The 18438-nt window shown below is 48.2% G+C and overlaps 1 protein-coding gene across 6 annotated transcripts in view; it reads right to left on the bottom strand.

The window, feature by feature from the left end:
* LOC123755711 (tRNA (guanine(10)-N2)-methyltransferase homolog) overlaps nucleotides 1-18438 on the bottom strand; it is a 306814-nt gene that overhangs the window by 104782 nt on the left and 183594 nt on the right. The window lies entirely within an intron of this gene.

Genomic DNA, 18438 nt, shown 5'->3' with positions numbered 1-18438 from the left:
ACTGACAGGACGGAAGCAACGGGCATAATGGACAAGGAAACCGAGCCCAGGGAGGGGCCGACACCCAAAAACCACGTGTCGAGAGGGGGAACAGAAAAACCCCACTCCCCAAAACTGCAAGCCCCGCCCAGAGGGGTAGAAAAACCCCAGCGGGAACTAACGGGGCCTCAGGCCCCTCACGTTAGCCCCACTTCCCAGCCCCGGGAACCTACCCTGCAGGCCCCGGGGCCGAGCTGTCCCCCCAAAGCCCCAGCGTCAAGAAAAACCCCAGGGCAGCCGTGAAAAACACTAAGGAAGGGAGCCCACTGGGCTCTGGAACTGGAACCAAAACCGGAGGATAGGCGAGGGGCGAGACGAAGACCCCAAGCTCATCCCCAGCCAGCACAACGAGGCGAGGACAACGAGGACAGGACAGAGAATCCAAGGAACATGAAAAACCAGACCCGGCACAGCAAGACCGGCAAGGAAGGAGGGCCCCAGACGGAGCACAGAAGGGCCGAACAAAATGCCACAACCAACCCTTACACGCAGCCGCAGTACCAAAACTGCAGCGAAACGTCACCACACTCCCCGAGGAAGCGACAGGGAAGATAAATCGTTACACGAGTGGCACACAAAGGGACACAGGCAGAAACTGAGTACCCAACCGAGCCACAGGGATGGGAGAAGAAACGTGTGCAGTGTAACAGGCAATCGAAGGAACACATTAGGCAGCCCAACTTGGGCTGACCCCATACACAGCCCCAAGAGCAGAGACGAGAGCGCCCATGAAGCACAGAATCCGCTCGTCAGGCGAACGACAGGGGAGAGGCGGAACCAAAGAGCCAGAACCCAATCCTGCAAGCACAAGGAGGCAAGCACAAAACACCCTCGACACAGGAAAACGTACCACCAAACAGGCACCCCCACCGTTGCACCGTGGAACAAGGTGGAGGCGGGGCCCTGAACTCAAGCAAGGTTAGACAAGCATAGGAGAGGGGGAGGATGAGTACAGGTAGGAGCCGCATCGGAAGGGCCAAGAGGCCACCCGCACTCACCCGTGAACCAAGGAAGGAAGCAGGTGGTGAGAACAAGAGCTGCCCAGTATGGGCCAATAGCCCTGCAGTAGGCACCTCGGTTGGTACGGTCCACGTGCTCAAGTACGTATGTACACCCATTCCTACTTCCAAAAACAACAACAGCGTCAGGACGAAGGAGACGCCAGACTGCACCAACTCACCTGCAGAATATAGGTGCTGAAGGGCCATGACGCAAGCCTATGAAAACGTAGCCGCCGGAGGCGGCCAGGGCATCCCATGCTGGAGAGGAGGAGGGGAGCGGCGAAGGAGGCTCCCCACCCTAAAATGCAGGGAAAAACCTTGTAACTTCCCCACAGCGGCATTCCAGAACACCCCCAAAGCAACGGGGCACGGATTGGAGAAAGAAAAGAGCGAGAGGCGAAGCCCCCCCGAGAGAAAATGGATGCAGAGCACCAATACGTGTGCACACCGCCCGGAACCAAAACAAACTCCCACGGCACATGCGCAGGACACGAAAGAAAAGTAGCCCAACAATGGGAGAAGTAGCCCAACAAGGCAAGAAGTAGCCCAACCGGCGACAAGCAGCCCAACTGGCGATAAGTAGCCCAACCGGCGACAAGGAGCCCAACTGGCGACAAGGAGCCCCAAACGGCTACAAGGAGCCCCAAACGGCTACAAGGAGCCCCAAACGGCTACAAGGAGCCCCAAATGGATACAAGGAGCCCCAAACGGCTACAAGGAGCCCCAAACGGCTACAAGGCGCCCAACCTGACCAGAACAGAAGGAACCGGTATGGAGGCAAACTCCGGGACATGCAGGAGGTAAGCCGCAAAGGCCAACCGCACCGCAGGCGAAGAGATGCGGGTAGCCGAAAACCTCCTGAAGACGGAACCGAAGAAACCACAGGGACATGGAACCGAACCCGGAGAGGAGCAGAACCCAAGCCCAAATCGTACGCAGAGGGGGGGAAAAGAAAACCCCACTCCTTGCAACAGTAAGCCCCGCTCAGAAGGACGGAAATCCAGGCGGGGCGCAATGGAGCCCAAGGGCCCCCAAGGCCGCTCCTCCCCAACCCCAGGAGCCTCTACACCAGGCCCCGGGGCCGAGTCGACCTCCAAAGCCCCGGCCCCACAAGAAAAGGCCGGGGCAGCCGAGAGAGCTGGAAGAGAAGAGGCCTACTGGTCAGACCCCGGAGCATCGGCCGGAGGAACAGACTCGAATGCCTCCGCAGCTACCCCGGACGAGGCAACCCCCGAAACTGCCCAAGTCTCAGAACCTCTAACCCCGCCCCGACCCCGAAGCCTGCAGATGCGTAGGGGCCGGAAGCAGGAGGAGGGGGAAAAAACAAGGGGGGGCGTGGAAGGAACCAAGGCCAAAGTGACCAAAACCCCCAAGTCCGGGTCTGCCTACACAAAGCAGGGCAGCATCGGGGCGTCCGGAAGTGACAAACCTGAGCGTGTTGCAACAACCTACCCCGCAACGCGCGAGCTGCCTGCACCCATGGGAATTCATCAGCAGACTGGGTGAATGGAGTCACAAACAAGCAACAAAGCTCGCAGGACTCGGGGTCGAATGTGTCACCGACCCAACAGGCAGCATGACGGAGGCAAAAACAAGGAGAGTCACCCTGAGACAAAGGGACAGAGCAACCCTCAACTCGCACAAAGTGAGAGGGGACGCAAGGGTCTCCACTATTGGACCCGAGAGCCCCCGGGGAGTTTTCCAGGGCCCCTAGACTAGGTCTGCTAAGGGTTATCCCAGACAGGGCACTGCTAACCGGCGCCCCAAACTACCAAGCAAACTGCTAAAGCTGAACCCACGGGACGTGTCCACTCGTGAGGGCGAAGCAGGGGGTGCCACCACATAAACGACCCTAATATAAGGGGGGGGGGGGGAACAAGGCTGACCCCCTACCAGGCAAAAACAAATATAAAAGAAAAACCACACAAGTGGACAACGTACCCAGAGGGAACAGAGCCGGCCGCTGTCATGAGTGAAAACTAGCTACGCAGTACCCTGAACCCCACCAGTGCTATAACTACCACTTACCCCAAGGCAAACAAGGGAGGAAAACCCCCAACACTCAGGGCGGCCAAACGCCAATCAGCGAAAAGCCAACAAAGGTAGACCCAAGGTGACTTGTGGAAGGCAACCCCAAGCTCCAAGGGCGGTACTTACAGGGCACTCAGGGAAGGTGACCCTAAGCACATGCAGCCCGAGTACCTGAAAATACTACTCCCAGCTCACATGACCACCGTAAGAGCAACACTGCAAACAAGTCACAGCACTGAGACAAGACCGGAGTTGGAGCCACACAACCATGCATGATCCCATCAGCCGAGGAACTGAGGCGGGGATCACTGACGCGGGGCTCCCCCTTCCCCCTCCCGGGGAGGGGGGAGCTGCGCAGACATGCACTCACCTAGTTGTGTTTGTGGGGGTTGAGCTCTGGCTCTTTGGTCCCGCCACTCAACCGTCATGCGGAGCGGCTCGTGTGACGTCATGCTTGTTAGTTCGTTTTTCTGGGGAAGTTCTGTCCACCCGTTTGTCGATTTTTGTTGTTAACCAGAATAGGGGTTTGTTTTGTGGCGCTTACCTTTTTGGATGCCTGTCCCGGTCGATGGCAATTATAGAATGCTCCAAATCACATGTGCAATTCTTTGGGCCATTGCTCCCCGTGCCTCTCTGAGGGCGGACCAGGTTCTGGCTCGTGGTACCCGGTAGGCCTAGAACTCCACCCACATCGACTGATGCAAAATAGTTAGGGTATCCATATCATCCATGGATAGCTCCGTTAATAAATAAGTTAATGCCAGAATTTATGGCTTAGGGATTAGTGTGTTTTACTCTTATTGTTGCTCAATATTTCATAATCTTTCAATATATTCATTATTTTGATATGTCATATCTTTGAATCTATATTTAGTTCAGATTTGCCATGTTACTAACTCAACAATGAACTAGTGATGAACCACACTGGTTCCTAGATATATATGAACTTCTAGAAATACCCCCCCCCCCAATGTTGATATTTGAGGCTTTAATTTTAATTAATCAATAATACAGTCTATTCATTATCTTCAAGTGATTGTTAAGTTAATTATCACACATAGGCACTGGTTGATACCTGGTTGATGGGGTTCTGGGAGTTCTTCTACTCCCCAAGCCCGGCCTGAGGCCAGGCTTGACTTGTGAGAGTTTGGTCCACTAGGCTGTTGCTTGGAGCGGCCCGCAGGCCCACATACCCACCACAGCCCGGTTGGTCCGGCACTCCTTGGAGGAATAAATCTAGTTTCCTCTTGAAAATGTCCACGGTTGTTCCGGCAATATTTCTTATGCTTGCTGGGAGGACGTTGAACAACCGCGGACCTCTGATGTTTATACAGTGTTCTCTGATTGTGCCTATGGCACCTCTGCTCTTCACTGGTTCTATTCTACATTTTCTTCCATATCGTTCACTCCAGTACGTTGTTATTTTACTGTGTAGATTTGGTACTTGGCCCTCCAGTATCTTCCAGGTGTATATTATTTGATATCTCTCTCGTCTTCTTTCTAGTGAGTACAACTGGAGGGCTTTGAGACGATCCCAATAATTTAGGTGCTTTATTGCGTCTATGCATGCCGTATATGTTCTCTGTATTCCCTCTATTTCAGCAATCTCTCCTGCTCTGAAGGGGGAAGCGAGTACTGAGCAGTACTCAAGACGGGACAACACAAGTGACTTGAAGAGTACAACCATTGTGATGGGATCCCTGGATTTGAAAGTTCTCGTAATCCATCCTATCATTTTTCTGGCTGTCGCAATATTTGCTTGGTTATGCTCCTTAAACGTTAGGTCATCAGACATTATTATTCCCAAATCCTTTACATGCTGTTTTCCTACTATGTGTACATTTGATTGTGTTTTGTACTCTGTATTATGTTTAAGGTCCTCATTTTTACCGTACCTGAGTACCTGGAATTTATCACTGTTAAACATCATGTTATTTTCTGATGCCCAGTCGAAAACTTTATTAATATCAGCTTGAAGTTTTTCAATGTCCTCAGCCGAGGTAATTTTCATACTGATTTTTGTGTCATCTGCAAAGGATGATACGAAGCTGTGACTTGTATTTTTGTCTATATGTGATATAAGAATAAGGAAAAGCAGCGGTGCAAGGACTGTACCCTGAGGTACAGAGCTTTTCACTGCACTTGGACTAGATTTTATATGGTTGACCGTTACTCGCTGAGTCCTGTTTGACAGAAAACTGAGTATCCAGCGTCCTACTTTACCGGTTATTCCCATTGACTTCCTTTTGTGTGCTATCACGCCATGGTCACATTTATTGAAAGCCTTTGCGAAGTCTGTGTATATCACATCAGCATTCTGTTTTTCTTCTAATGCCTCAGTGACTTTGTCGTAGTGCTCAAGTAGCTGTGAGAGGCACGATCTTCCCGCTCGGAATCCATGTTGGCCTGGGTTGTGAAGGTCATTGGTCTCCATGAAATTGGTGACCTGACTCCTAATCACTCTCTCAAATACTTTTATGATGTGCGATGTTAGTGCAACTGGTCTATAATTTTTTGCCAATGCTTTGCTCCCTCCCTTGTGTAGAGGGGCTATGTCTGCTACTTTAAGTGCATCTGGTATCTCCCCCGTGTCCAAGCTCTTCCTCCACACTATACTGAGTGCCTGTGCTACCGGCACTTTGCATTTCTTTATAAATATTGAATTCCATGAGTCTGGACCTGGGGCCGAGTGCAGGGGCATGTTTTCAATTTCTTTTTCAAAATTTAGTGCGCTCGTGTTTATATCAGTTATATTTACAGGGGTTTGAATATCCCTGCATAAAGAAATTGTCTGGATCTTCCACCTTCATGTTGTTTATTGGAGTGCTAAACATGTCCTCATACTGATTTTTAGGATTTCACTAATTTCTTTGTCATCCTCTGTGTATAAACCTTCACTTGTACGAATAGGTCCAATACTGGCAGTGGTTTTTGCTTATGATTTCGCATATGAGAAGAAATATTTTGGATTTTTCTTTATTACCTGAATTGCTTTCTGTTCTAACTGCCTTTCTTCAGTTTCATAGGAGTGTTTCAATTTCCGCTCGATTTCTTCAATCTCCCTATTTAAATTATTCCTTCATTTGACGAGAAATTCGTGTCTGCATAAGCAGTTCCGTTATTTTTTTCCTGCGTTTATAGTGTCGTCTGCGTTCTCTTTCTACGTTAGATCTCTTTCTGGCTTTCCTCAAAGGAACATGTTTCAGGCAGACTTGATACACTTCTGAAGTCAGTTTTTCTATTCCTTCTGTAGGACTTGTATTACTTAGAACAGTTCCCCATGGAATGTTTGTAAGTTCCCTGTTTATTATCTCCCAGTCTATCCTTTTATTATTAAAATTGAATTTACTGAATAGCCCCTCTCGTTTTATCAATGTTTTAGGTCTATTCTGAGTATTGATGGTCGTTTGCACTTCAATGAGTTTGTGATCTGAGTATGTGGTATCTGATATCGTAATGTCTCTGATAATGTCTTCATTGTTCGTAAAGACCAGATCTAGAATATTTTCATTTCTCGTTGGCTCCGATATCTTTATGTAGCGTTCCGTGCCTTTCACGTGAAAGTGTGGGCAGCTGAGGTCATAGCATTTTCTGTCCTCCAGTGAGGTTTGGCACATGTCAGGATGGAAAAACCTACATATTGATCCAAATCGACACTCACCTTTCCTAAGCATATTTAAACATTTTTTGAGATGTTGGTAACTGCATTCTAATCCTTTCTTATTACCAGCATATCTATGTCTGCATATGCCCTTTGCATAAAATTTGCATAAGTCTGTCCTTCTGTTCTGAATTGCTCTATCGGGAACCGTCGTAGTGTCTGTACCTATCGAGCTGTCCGTGCTGTCTGGTACATTTTCTAGTTTACTGTCATCTACATCCTGGCCTACTGAGTCAGAGTTTACAACTTCCTGAGTTTCAGCCTCAGTTTCATCCCTGACTTTAACCTCCGCCCCTTGTATATTAGAATTGTTGTTCCTTTCCCACTCCTTCTGGATGGCTGGTAGGCTTCCAATGGATGATGTTTTTCGATCATGCGTCATGTTATCTAGAAGGTTTTTAGATTATTCCAAGCTGGCAGGTCATTATTACACACCCAGAGCAAGTGACCAGCTCTCAGTGCCGTAGTGTTACTCACTCCTGTACAAGCCGAATGGAATCTAGTCTTACAGATATAACATTCAATACCCGTTACCTTCGTCTTTAAGGAGTTGTTACAGTGGCCACAAATTTGTTTATTTACTCCCATTTTGCCTTGTTTTGTTGTATATATCTACAGTGTTACCTCGGAATGCGAGTGTCCCTGTATGCGAGTTTTTCGGAAGACGAGCAGGATTTACTCCAAAAATATGTCTCGGAAGGCGAGGGTTACCTCGGGACGCGAGTTTGTTGATACGTGTACAAGCCGACTGGCGCATGGTGGCATGGCGATCGCGCCTCAGTTTACCAGTGTCTCGTGTCCAGTGACTATCCCACCTGAATTCTTCACAAGGATTTACAGTTTTTTGGCCATTTGAGCATAAAAGTTGTCATTATATATCTTGCCATGGGTCTCAAGAAAGCCATTGGTAAGGTTCAACCTAAGAAAATAGCTGTGAGTAGAGGCAGTAGAGGATGTCCCTTCTTGATTAAGAAAATGTGTGAAGTATGGGAAGAACTGAAAAGTTTTGTTGAAAAAACTCACCCAGATAAAGCTGTAGCAGGCCGTTGCATTGACCTTTTAAATGATAATGTGATGTCTTACTACAGGACAAGTGTTAAAATGTAGGGAAAAACAAGTGTCATTAGACTAAATTCTTAGTAAAACAAGCAAGTCCTAGTGGTATGCAGGCAAAATGTGCCAGAGTGTGCATACCAGTGAAGTCCTCACTGCCTGATGTTATAATGGAAGGAGACTCCCTCTTCCAAACAGTAACTCCTCTCCTCCTCCCATCCTCCTCACCATCTTCCATACGCCTACAGCATTCAACAGCAAGGTAAGTAATAACTTGAGCATAGTTTTGTAGGTTTATTTAGATGAATTAGGTATAAAAATTGAGTTTGATGTGGGGTTTTTGGGGTAGTCAGGAACGGATTAATTCATTTTCCTTTATTTCTTATGGGGAAATTAGCTTCGGAATGTGAGTTCTCGGAATACGAGGAGTCTCCAGGAACCAATTAAATTCTTAAACTGAGGTATGCCTGTATATATTTATAATATTATATGTATATTGTATATATGTAACAATATATATGTATATATATTTATATGTTTAATATTTATAATATTATATGCATACCGTATATTTGTAATATTATGTATGTTATTTTGTTCAAACTTTATGGCAGGTACTTAGCGTGGGTAGCGAGGCTGGTCCCCGGTCGGTACAGGTGACCTCTTGTGGCCCAGGTTGATGTCACCAGTTTCCAGTTACCCGATTTATAACCACTGATGCCGCCTCTTGCCACTATTCTATATTTCTAGTATTCTAAATTTATAATATTCACTTCCAACTTATATGTTGTTGTGATACCCGTTCCACATCACTGTTCCACGAATCACCGTTCACTATTTTTTTTTTTCCTAATACACGCATGTACACAAAGCCTCGTTCACTGGCTCACACGCGGTCTTCCGTTTATTCTCTATTTAACACAAAGTTCTATTGTTAATGACTATTTTCAATTTTCCAGCGGGTCACTATGCACTTTGTTATGTCTGTAATCAGTAATCCACGGCAATAGTCCTAAGAATCCCTGTTAATGTCACGATTTTAACGGAGCGCGCATGGTACGTCTACCCCCTCCCTCGACCTCGACCTCACCGCACTGGTTCTATAGTGTCAATCTAATACTGTAATCACCTTTATTCGTTTTCCCTCTTTTCTCAAAAGTGGGTGGTCCTTCGATTTATGTTCATCATAATAATCAAATAATTTAATATATGAGTTAAAGCCCCAGATACCCAACAATAGAAGATAACCTATGAAGTGACAAAAAGTGGTGAAAAGAACCCCAGGAACTTCATACTGTAGCTGACACAAAGCTCTCAGATAGGACACCATCAAAGAAGCCACCTGATCACCATACAGATGATGATAAACCTGCAGCAAAAGAACCAGACACGAAGAGCGGAGGAGTAAACCGAACCAGACATGTACTGGACCAGTCCGATCCATTGAAAGAGGTGGAGCCATGGAAAATGCCCTGGGTACAGACTCCAAGCAAGCAGTGTCTGAAACCAAGACTGGGACTGCCACCAAGGAGCCACTCAAACATTTCTCCCATGGTATGACTCCAACTGAGCCAGAACCCGAAGCAACAGCTGGACTGGGGGAAGAGGTATAGGAAACCCCACCTCGACCAGTCCTACCGAAAGGCGTCCACCACGACAGCTCCACAATTGGGGGAAGGGCACCACATCTTGAGGTTCTCTTGAGATGATTTCGGGGCCTTAGTATCTCCGACGCCCGGTCCTTGACCAGGCCTCCACCCCCAGGAAGCAGCCCGTGGCAGCTGACTTACTCCCAGGTTAGAAATTTACTGCTAGGGGCCTCAGGGTGAAAGAATCTCTGCCCATAGTTTCTCGCCGGCGCCCGGGATCGAACCCGGGACCACAGGATCATGCGTCCAGTGTTCTGTCCGCTCAGCGTCCGGCGTCCCTACACATATCGGAAGACGCCTCGACCATGCCACGGCAAGGACCACGAAGGCTGAACCCAGCGATTGCGAGAGGCCGAAGGGGGCATCCCTGAAGGAACCAGAACAGATGCCGAAACCAAATCCAGCTCAGTTCGTAAACCAGCACAGTGAAGTTCAGATTCCCGCACAACTGCGCGAGCAACCGTTGAGTGAAGTAGGACCCCTCCAGAAATAGCTGAAGACGGGACTGAAGCTGCAGCAACATCTCCGGAGAGAGAGAGAGAGAGACATGGAAGCGATCTGAGAGTTCCAAACGAGGCCCAGCCAGGTCTGAACCTGGGATAGAACCAGATGGGACGTCCTCCAATTCACCAGGAACCTGAACCCAATAAGCTGGGGAAAGAGCCACACCCCTAGCAAGCAGACAAGCAGACAAGCAGACCAGCTGGAAGCCCACACCAACCAGTCGTCGAGGTAGGCCAGAACCCAAACCCTTAGCAGAGGTAGATGGGTCACCATGACCCGGGTAGGACATGTGAATACTCGAGGTGCCAGATTCAAGTCAATAGGAAGGCAACAAAAGCAGAAAGCTTGCTGCTCCACCACAAAACCTAGCCAGACTTTGAACCCCGGATGAATGGGAACGTGCCAATAAGCGTCCCAGGAGGTCCAGAGACACCATCCATGCACCCGGCTCCAAAAGAAGTCAGACCTGAGACAGAGTGGTCATCTGGAAGGAGGGGCAAGGAATCCAGGGGTTCAGATGGGATAAGTCCGGAATGAATCACACATTTGCACAGTCCCGTTTCGGCACCAGAAACAGGCAGGAAACCCACCTGAGGGATGGGGGTCGTTTCGACCACGCCCAAGCGCACCCATTCCAAAATAACCGGATGAAGTGTCTGGAAGAAAAGGGAAGAAGCCTGACCCATCAGCCACGAACCCCCTGAAGGAGGAGGAGTCGCCCAATGCCACCACAGGCCGGAGGAGATGACCTGAAACACCCATGAATTGTGGGACCAAGCATGAGTACCAGCTTGGTACTTACATAAGCCTCAGCATGAGCCTTCCCCCCGCCATCACCTCCGTCAACAGGGTGACCCGCGAAAAGGCCAACACCCCTTAAACCTAAACCTTACAAGACTTCGGGTCAAAGGTGTCTTTGACCCAATAGGCGGCATGACAGAGGCAAAATTGGTGACTGTCACCCTGTGACAGGGCACACAGCAACCTGCAAACTCGCTTGAGGTGAGCTGGAACCCAGAAGATGCATCTATCGGTCCATCGGCTCAGCAGCCAAACACAACTGGCAGTGCCGCCAAGTGGCCGGGCTCGGAAGCGCGCCCAGGAGGGAAAAATGGCTACCAAGACAAAACGAAACCATCACAAAACAACTAAACCTAAACTAAAACACCATCTAAACCCTGCCCTGACTCTGAAACCCTCATATGTTTTGGAACCAGAAGTAGGGGAGGGAGGGTGGGGGGGGAGGACGAACAACACCAACCATGAAGGACGAGGGAGCATGGATGAAACCAAAGTCAAGTGACTAATGCCCCAAGTCCGGATCCCTATAACTAAAGCGAGCCAAGGAATGAGGGAATGGGGCATCCAGACAAGCATTCAACCTAGTGCCTTGCAGCAACCAATATCTAGCATGCAACGCTGAAGCCGCCTGTACCCAAACATCAATATCAGTAGAATGGGTAAACTGGAATACAGTATCCACTCAATTTAATGGCCTCTTTTATACCAATCTGCCGGTAATAATGACCAGTTTGGGAGACTGGTATTTAGAGCCTCATATAACGGTTTAGCGGTCGATATTACCGAAGGTTGGTATTGGATTTGTTTTGGCATCAGGGGGTCCTCACATGGCAAGCAGGTCGCCTACTTCTATCGTCCCCTCCCTTACCCTCACTGCATCTCTCCCCCACTCCCTCACTCCTGCTCTCCCCCACTCCCTCACTCCTGCTCTCCCCCACTCCCTCACTCCTGCTCTCCCCCACACCCTCACTTCCTGCCTCTACCCCCCCTCACAAGACCTTTCTGGGAAATGGCACAGTAGATTGCCAGCCAGCCAAAGACAGCCTGGAGAATCTCCATCTAATACAATATGTAATGGTATGTGCAGACCATAGCTCCTTCCCCCTTGCCCTTCCTCTCCCCTTCCCTTGCTTGCCTCTCCTCCCTTGTTCATCCCTCCCATGTGTCAGTCCAACCCTCTGGTCATTCTCCCCCTCCCTTTTGGCCGTTTCCCATCATAACCAGAGTCAAATTACCCCTTAGGCAGGTGGTCAAGTAACTTGTTCCCCCAATCCCTATGTCTCCAATCCCTCCAAATCATTTGTCTCCCAGTCCTTTCCAATCCCCTTTCCCAATCTCGTTCCCCTCTCCTCCTGCCTTCGCCACTAACCATTTGACAGTTTTAAGATCAGTGACGAATTACCTTAATTCTCAAGTTTCGAGTGAGGGAGCTGGGAGTCATATACGGCATGTGGTTTCCTGTGTAGCGTGGAATCGGTTCATGATTCTACAGGAGTAAAACAGAACGTTCAGGGCAGGCTTTGTCACCAAGGAGGCCTAGGGGCGGGGCTAAATCAGAGGTTTTGGCTGGCCAAAGAGTGACACTCTGCAGTCATTGGTTGAGCTTTGATAGGCAGGAGTTAATTGGGCCTAGGAACTAGTGGGTGGAGCCTGTTCCATTGGTAAGAGTTTTAGAAAATACTAGAGTCAGTGTGTCTTGGGGTGTGTATTGGGGTACAGGTCTCCTGATCTGGAAGGCAGCCACAAAACATTGTGGCCGAGGTTGCAGGATTAAGGTAATGTCTGTCTGAGTTTTGGTACAACAGTAAATGCACCTCAAATTTCATTTGGCCTCTTAGGATGTGTTAGTAAAGTAGGACATTTCAATTTGATTTCAATTTACGTGTTTTAAAATAATAAAAAATAATAAAGTGATTTAATTTAATTACGTTTAGTTATCTGTTCCCCTTTTCTTTTGATGCTGTGTGAGTCATTTTACAAGGGATATTCTTGGGTAGTATTGGAAGCCTTTGGATCCTCAATCAGTAAAGATTACAGTTAAACTTCTCAAGAGTTATTTACCAAGATTCTTATTTGCTCCTTTGAGTTCCATGATTATTGAGTCCCTTCCTTCCTTGGGAAACAATAATTTAGACACATTCATTTATAGTTCGGGAAGGTAGTGGCAGTGTTTAATGAATTTAATTATTAGTTATAAATTAATAACCCCTATTCTTGTTGTGTCCTCCTCACTTAATATTCAGCTTATATACGTTGCAGTTCAGTGAGGGGGGTCATACTGGACTGTAACAGAGTTAAGCTGGGGTATTGAGTGAAGGAAAAGGGAGGGAGGAGAAAAAATAAAAAGAAAGAGAGAGAAAGACAGAGAGACAGAGAGACAGAGAGACAGAGTGTGAGTGTGTGTGTGTGTGTGTGTGTAATTATCTAAGTGTAATTACCTAAGTGTAGTTACAGGATGAGAGCTACGCTCGTGGTGTCCCGTCTTCCCAGCACTCTTTGTCATATAACGCTTTGAAACTACTGACGGTCTTGGCCTCCACCACCTTCTCACCTAACTTGTTCCAACCGTCTACCACTCTATTTGCGAAGGTGAATTTTCTTATATTTCTTCGGCATCTGTGTTTAGCTAGTTTAAATCTATGACCTCTTGTTCTTGAAGTTCCAGGTCTCAGGAAGTCTTCCCTGTCGATTTTATCAATTCCTGTTACTATTTTGTACGTAGTGATCATATCACCTCTTTTTCTTCTGTCTTCTAGTTTTGGCATATTTAATGCTTCTAACCTCTCCTCGTAACTCTTGCCCTTCAGTTCTGGGAGCCACTTAGTAGCATGTCTTTGCACCTTTTCCAGTTTGTTGATGTGCTTCTTAAGATATGGGCACCACACAACAGCTGCATATTCTAGCTTTGGCCTAACAAAAGTCATGAACAATTTCTTTAGTATATCGCCATCCATGTATTTAAAAGCAATTCTGAAGTTAGAAAACGTGGCATAGGCTCCTAGCACAATATTCTTTATGTGGTCCTCGGGTGATAGTTTTCTATCTAGAACCACCCCTAGATCTCTTTCTTTATCAGAATTCTTTAAAGATTTCTCACATAATATATAGGTTGTGTGGGGTCTATGTTCTCCTATTCCACATTCCATAACATGGCATTTATTAACATTAAATTCCATTTGCCAAGTGATGCTCCATATACTTATTTTGTCCAGGTCATCTTGAAGGGCATGACAATCATCTAAGTTTCTTATCCTTCCTATTATCTTAGCATCATCAGCAAACATGTTCATATAATTCTGTATACCAACTGGTAGATCATTTATGTAGACAATAAACATCACTGGTGCAAGAACTGAGCCCTGTATAGACATTTAATAGACATTCAGGCCATTAAAGTAGCCTGCTCTGAGCACTTGTGACATTTCTCCAGTCCGATACATTGCCTCTGATTACTGCCCTCATTTTTCTATCAGTCAGAAAATTTTTCATCCATGTTAGAAGCTTACCTGTCAACCCTCCAATATTTTCCAGTTTCCAGAACAACCTCTTATGTGGAACTCTGTCGAAAGCCTTTTTTAGGTCCAGATAGATGCAGTCAACCCAACCATCTCTTTCCTGTAATATCTCTGTTACTCGATCATAGAAACTGAGTAAATTCGATACACAGGATCTTCCAGATCGAAAACCATACTGTCTGTCTGATATTATATCATTTCTCTCCAGGTGTTCTACCCATTTAGTTTTAATTATTTTTTCCAATATTTTGACTATTACACTTGTCAATGATACAGGTCTATAATTAAGGGGGTCTTCCCTGCTTCCACTTTTGTAGATTGGAAATATGTTAGCCTTTTTCCACACATCAGCTACAACTCCTGTAAACAGGGATGTCTGAAAAATCAGTTGAAGTGGAATGCTGAGCTCAGGTGCACATTCTCTCAGAACCCATGGTGAAACTCCATCTGGACCAACTGCTTTGTTCTTATTTAGCTCCTTGAGCATTTTTTCCACTTCGTCTCTGGACACCTCTATGTGCTCTATGTTGTTCTCTGGAATTCTTATTGTATCTGGTTCCCTGAAGATTTCATTTTGTACAAACACGCTTTGGACCTTTTCGTTTAATGTTTCACACATTTCCTTTTCATTTTCTGTGAATCTATTTCTCATTTTCAACCTCTGAATATTATCCTTTACCTGCAATTTGTTTATGAATTTATAGAACAGACCTGGTTCTGTTTTACATTTGTCTGCAATCCCTTTTTAAAAATTTCTTTCTGCCTCTCTTCTCACTGCCGTATAGTTGTTTCTCGCATCTTTGTATCGCTGGTGTGTTTGGGGGTTTGGCCTCTTCCTGTATTGATTCCATTTTTATGTCTTTTGGTCTCTGGCCCTCTCGCAATGTGTGTGTGTGTGTGTAATTACCTAAGTGTAATTACCCAAGTGTAGTTACAGGATGAGAGCTACGCTCATGGTGTCCCATCTTCCCAGCACTCTTTGTCATATAACGCTTTGAAACTACTGATGGTCTTGGCCTCCACCACCTTCTCACCTAACTTGTTCCAACCGTCTACCACTCTGTTTGCGAAAGTGAATTTTCTTATATTTCTTCGGCATCTGTGTTTAGCTAGTTTAACCCTTCAATTGCACATCTTCAATTGCGCATTGCATCATATGATGCTTTGACCGACTTGCAGTAAATTGCGCATTGCATCATGTGATGCTTTGGAGTACTACGCAACATTTAAACGGCCCGCGCATACACGGGGTTCACCACACCTTCATCAGGGCTCTTGTAAACAGACGCCATTTTTAAAAAAAATCCTGGGCCAAACTCCCGGGTGTTATTGGCCTCAGTATTGAGTGAGCAACCAAGCCTGACGCACGCAACATGAACTCACAGCACTGCTGTTCAGCTTGTGACCACAGCATCGCCTAAAAATGCCTAATATACTTGTTCATGCTATTATGTAGTGATGATATTATTACAGAAGACCCCTGACTGTGATAAAACTGACCAGGGTGCTGATAATAGCAGGATTGTGGTGATATTTAGCGCTGTGTGCCATGGAGGGATGAATAATGCTGTGGGAGGGAGGGTGGTGGCGATGTCTTCTGACTGTGTGTGGCCACCTTTTATTGACTGCACTCAGCATACCAGCTTAGTGGTTCGCTATGGTGAACACAAATGTAGATACTTATATATAACGTGTGTATAGAGGGTATAAACAGCAAGAGGAGTAGGTTGGGAGCCGCCATTTTGGTGAGGGAGGAGCGTCGTTTGCAGGACTTAACATGTTGTTTACTGATGACCACGATGGTCTTTGGGCACCATACCAGTTTACTTGTACAAGTATGGTGAATAAAACAGGAAGACAACATCCAACTCGAGCCAATCCAAGGACAGCTCAGGGACGGAAAAGAAAGCAGAGCTGAAGCAAGCAGGCCATGAGTCCACAAATCTTCCGCAATCAAGGCAGTCGAGAGGGAAGGAACCTGCACGTGAAGCTGCATGACACCAACATCCCGCGGAAGGGCAGGGGCGAACAAACACGCATTAAGATGCTTGAAGTCGCCCCCCAGGAAAACCTGCAATGCCGTAGAAACCTCTCGCCACTCAAGCGCGCGGGACCGACAGAACCTGTGCCAAGCCTCCAACAAAAAGAGAGGACAGTCTGCCAACCAGGACGACCCCGGAACTTCATAATAAAACCAGCACAAACCAGGGGATTCGTACACGAAGGAACGCGGATCCATCATGAAGACTTAATCCGGGTCACGCAGGAGGTAAGCCGCCAAGGCCTTCCGCACCTCCGAAGATGAAACGCAGGAAGCTGGAAACCTCCGGAAAGACGGAACCGAAGAACCCGCGGGATCATGGAACCAAACCCAAGGAGGGGTGGACACCAAATACAATCCGTACGTGGAGGGAGTGAACGATAATCCCTCTCCTTGTAACACCAAGCCCCGCTCAGAGGGTAGAAAAACCCAGGCGGGGTCCAACGGGGCCCAAGGCCCCCAAGCCAACCCTTCCCCCAACCCCAGGAGCGTCGCCCAGAGGGCCTGGGGCCGAGCTGTCCTCCTGAACCCCCACCCCCAAAGAAAAGGTGGGAGCAGCCGAAAAAGCAGGTACACAGGGGGTCCACTAGGCCAGACCCAGAAGCTCCGGCAGAAGGACCAGGCTCGAATGCCTTTGCCCACCGCCCCAGAAGGGGACATCCCTGAGACCGCCCGAGTCTCATAACCAACTAAACCCAGCCCTGGCTCTGAAACCCTCAGACGTTTAGGAGCCGGCAGCAAGGGGGGAGGGGACCGAATGGACAACAGAAGGGGAAGGACTTGGAGGGGCGGACAGAACCAGAGCCGAAGCGACTCCCACCCCCAAGTCCGGGTCCCTATAACCAAAACGGGGCAGTCTCGGGGCATCCGGGGCAGCAACCAACCGAGCGCGTTGCAGCAACCTAAAGCGAGCATGCAATGCCTCAGCTGCCCTCACCCGCATATCAGGGCACAGTAGCCTGGGTGAATTGGAGTATGTACAGGCAACACACGTCGCACGACTGCGGGTCAAAACAATCACTGACCCAACAGGCAGTATGGCGGAGGCAAAACCGGTGAGTGTCCCCCCGAGACAAGTGGACAGAGCAACCCTCAAACTCGCAGGATGCGAGGGGGGGACTCAGGGGTCAAATCCATCGGTTTTCCAGGGCCCTTAGCCTTGGTACCATGCTAAGGAAAGTCCAGGCAGGGTACTGCGAACTAGCACCCAAAACTACCAAACAAACTGCTATAGCCGAGCCCCCGGGATGTGTACACTCACGGAGGCCAAGTGGGGAGGACCACCAACACAAAATGGAGGAATAAAGATATAGATATACCCCAAGAACAGCGATGGGGGGACCAACAGGCAGACCCCCCCACCAGACAGAAAACAAAAACAAAAGAAAAAACCCGCAAGAGGACAACGTGCCCAGGCGGAACAGAGCCGGCCGCTGTTAATGGTGAAAACTAGCTGTGCAGTACCCCGCTGCCCCTACCAGTGACGAAAACTACCCCCTGCCCAGAGACAAACATGGGCAAGGAAAAAAACCCAGATGACCCCAAGAGCGGCTAAGTACCGAGCAGTACACGGCACAGCGGAGGTAGACCCCTAAGGTGATCCAGGGAAGGTGGCCCTAAGCCCCAAGAGCAGTACTTACAGGGGACCTAGGGAAGGTGACCCTAGGTGCATGCAGCTTGAGCACCGTGGAACATCACTCCTGGCCCACACACCACCGGAAGGGACAGCTCACACCACACGGCACAGAACTGCAACGGAAAACTGGAGGCAGAGGCACAACCGCACCAGATCCCATCAGCCTAAGAACTAATGGTTGGGTCACCGACGGTGGGGTCTGGAGCTCCCCCCTTCCCCCTCCCGGGGAAGGGAGGGGGGGGGGGTTGTGCAGACAACGGCGTGGGGACATGATGACGTCATACTTGTTTGCTAATTTTCGTTTGGGGATTTCTGTCCACCTGTTCAGTCTTCGGTCGCCATAGTTTTCCAGAATAGGGGTTTGTTTTGGGGCGCCTACCTTTCTGGGTGCCTGTCCCTGTCAATGGCAGACATAGAATGCTCCCAATCATAAGGGGGGTCTCATAAGGCCATTGCTACTTGTGCCTCTCTAGAGGGGGCCAGGTTCTGGCTCGTGGTCCCCGGTAG

This window comes from Procambarus clarkii, chromosome 43, assembly GCF_040958095.1.
Source record: "Procambarus clarkii isolate CNS0578487 chromosome 43, FALCON_Pclarkii_2.0, whole genome shotgun sequence".
Taxonomy (NCBI): Eukaryota; Metazoa; Arthropoda; class Malacostraca; order Decapoda; family Cambaridae; genus Procambarus; species Procambarus clarkii.
Note: the sequence above shows the minus strand (reverse complement) of the source record. Positions and strands in the feature narration are given on the sequence as shown.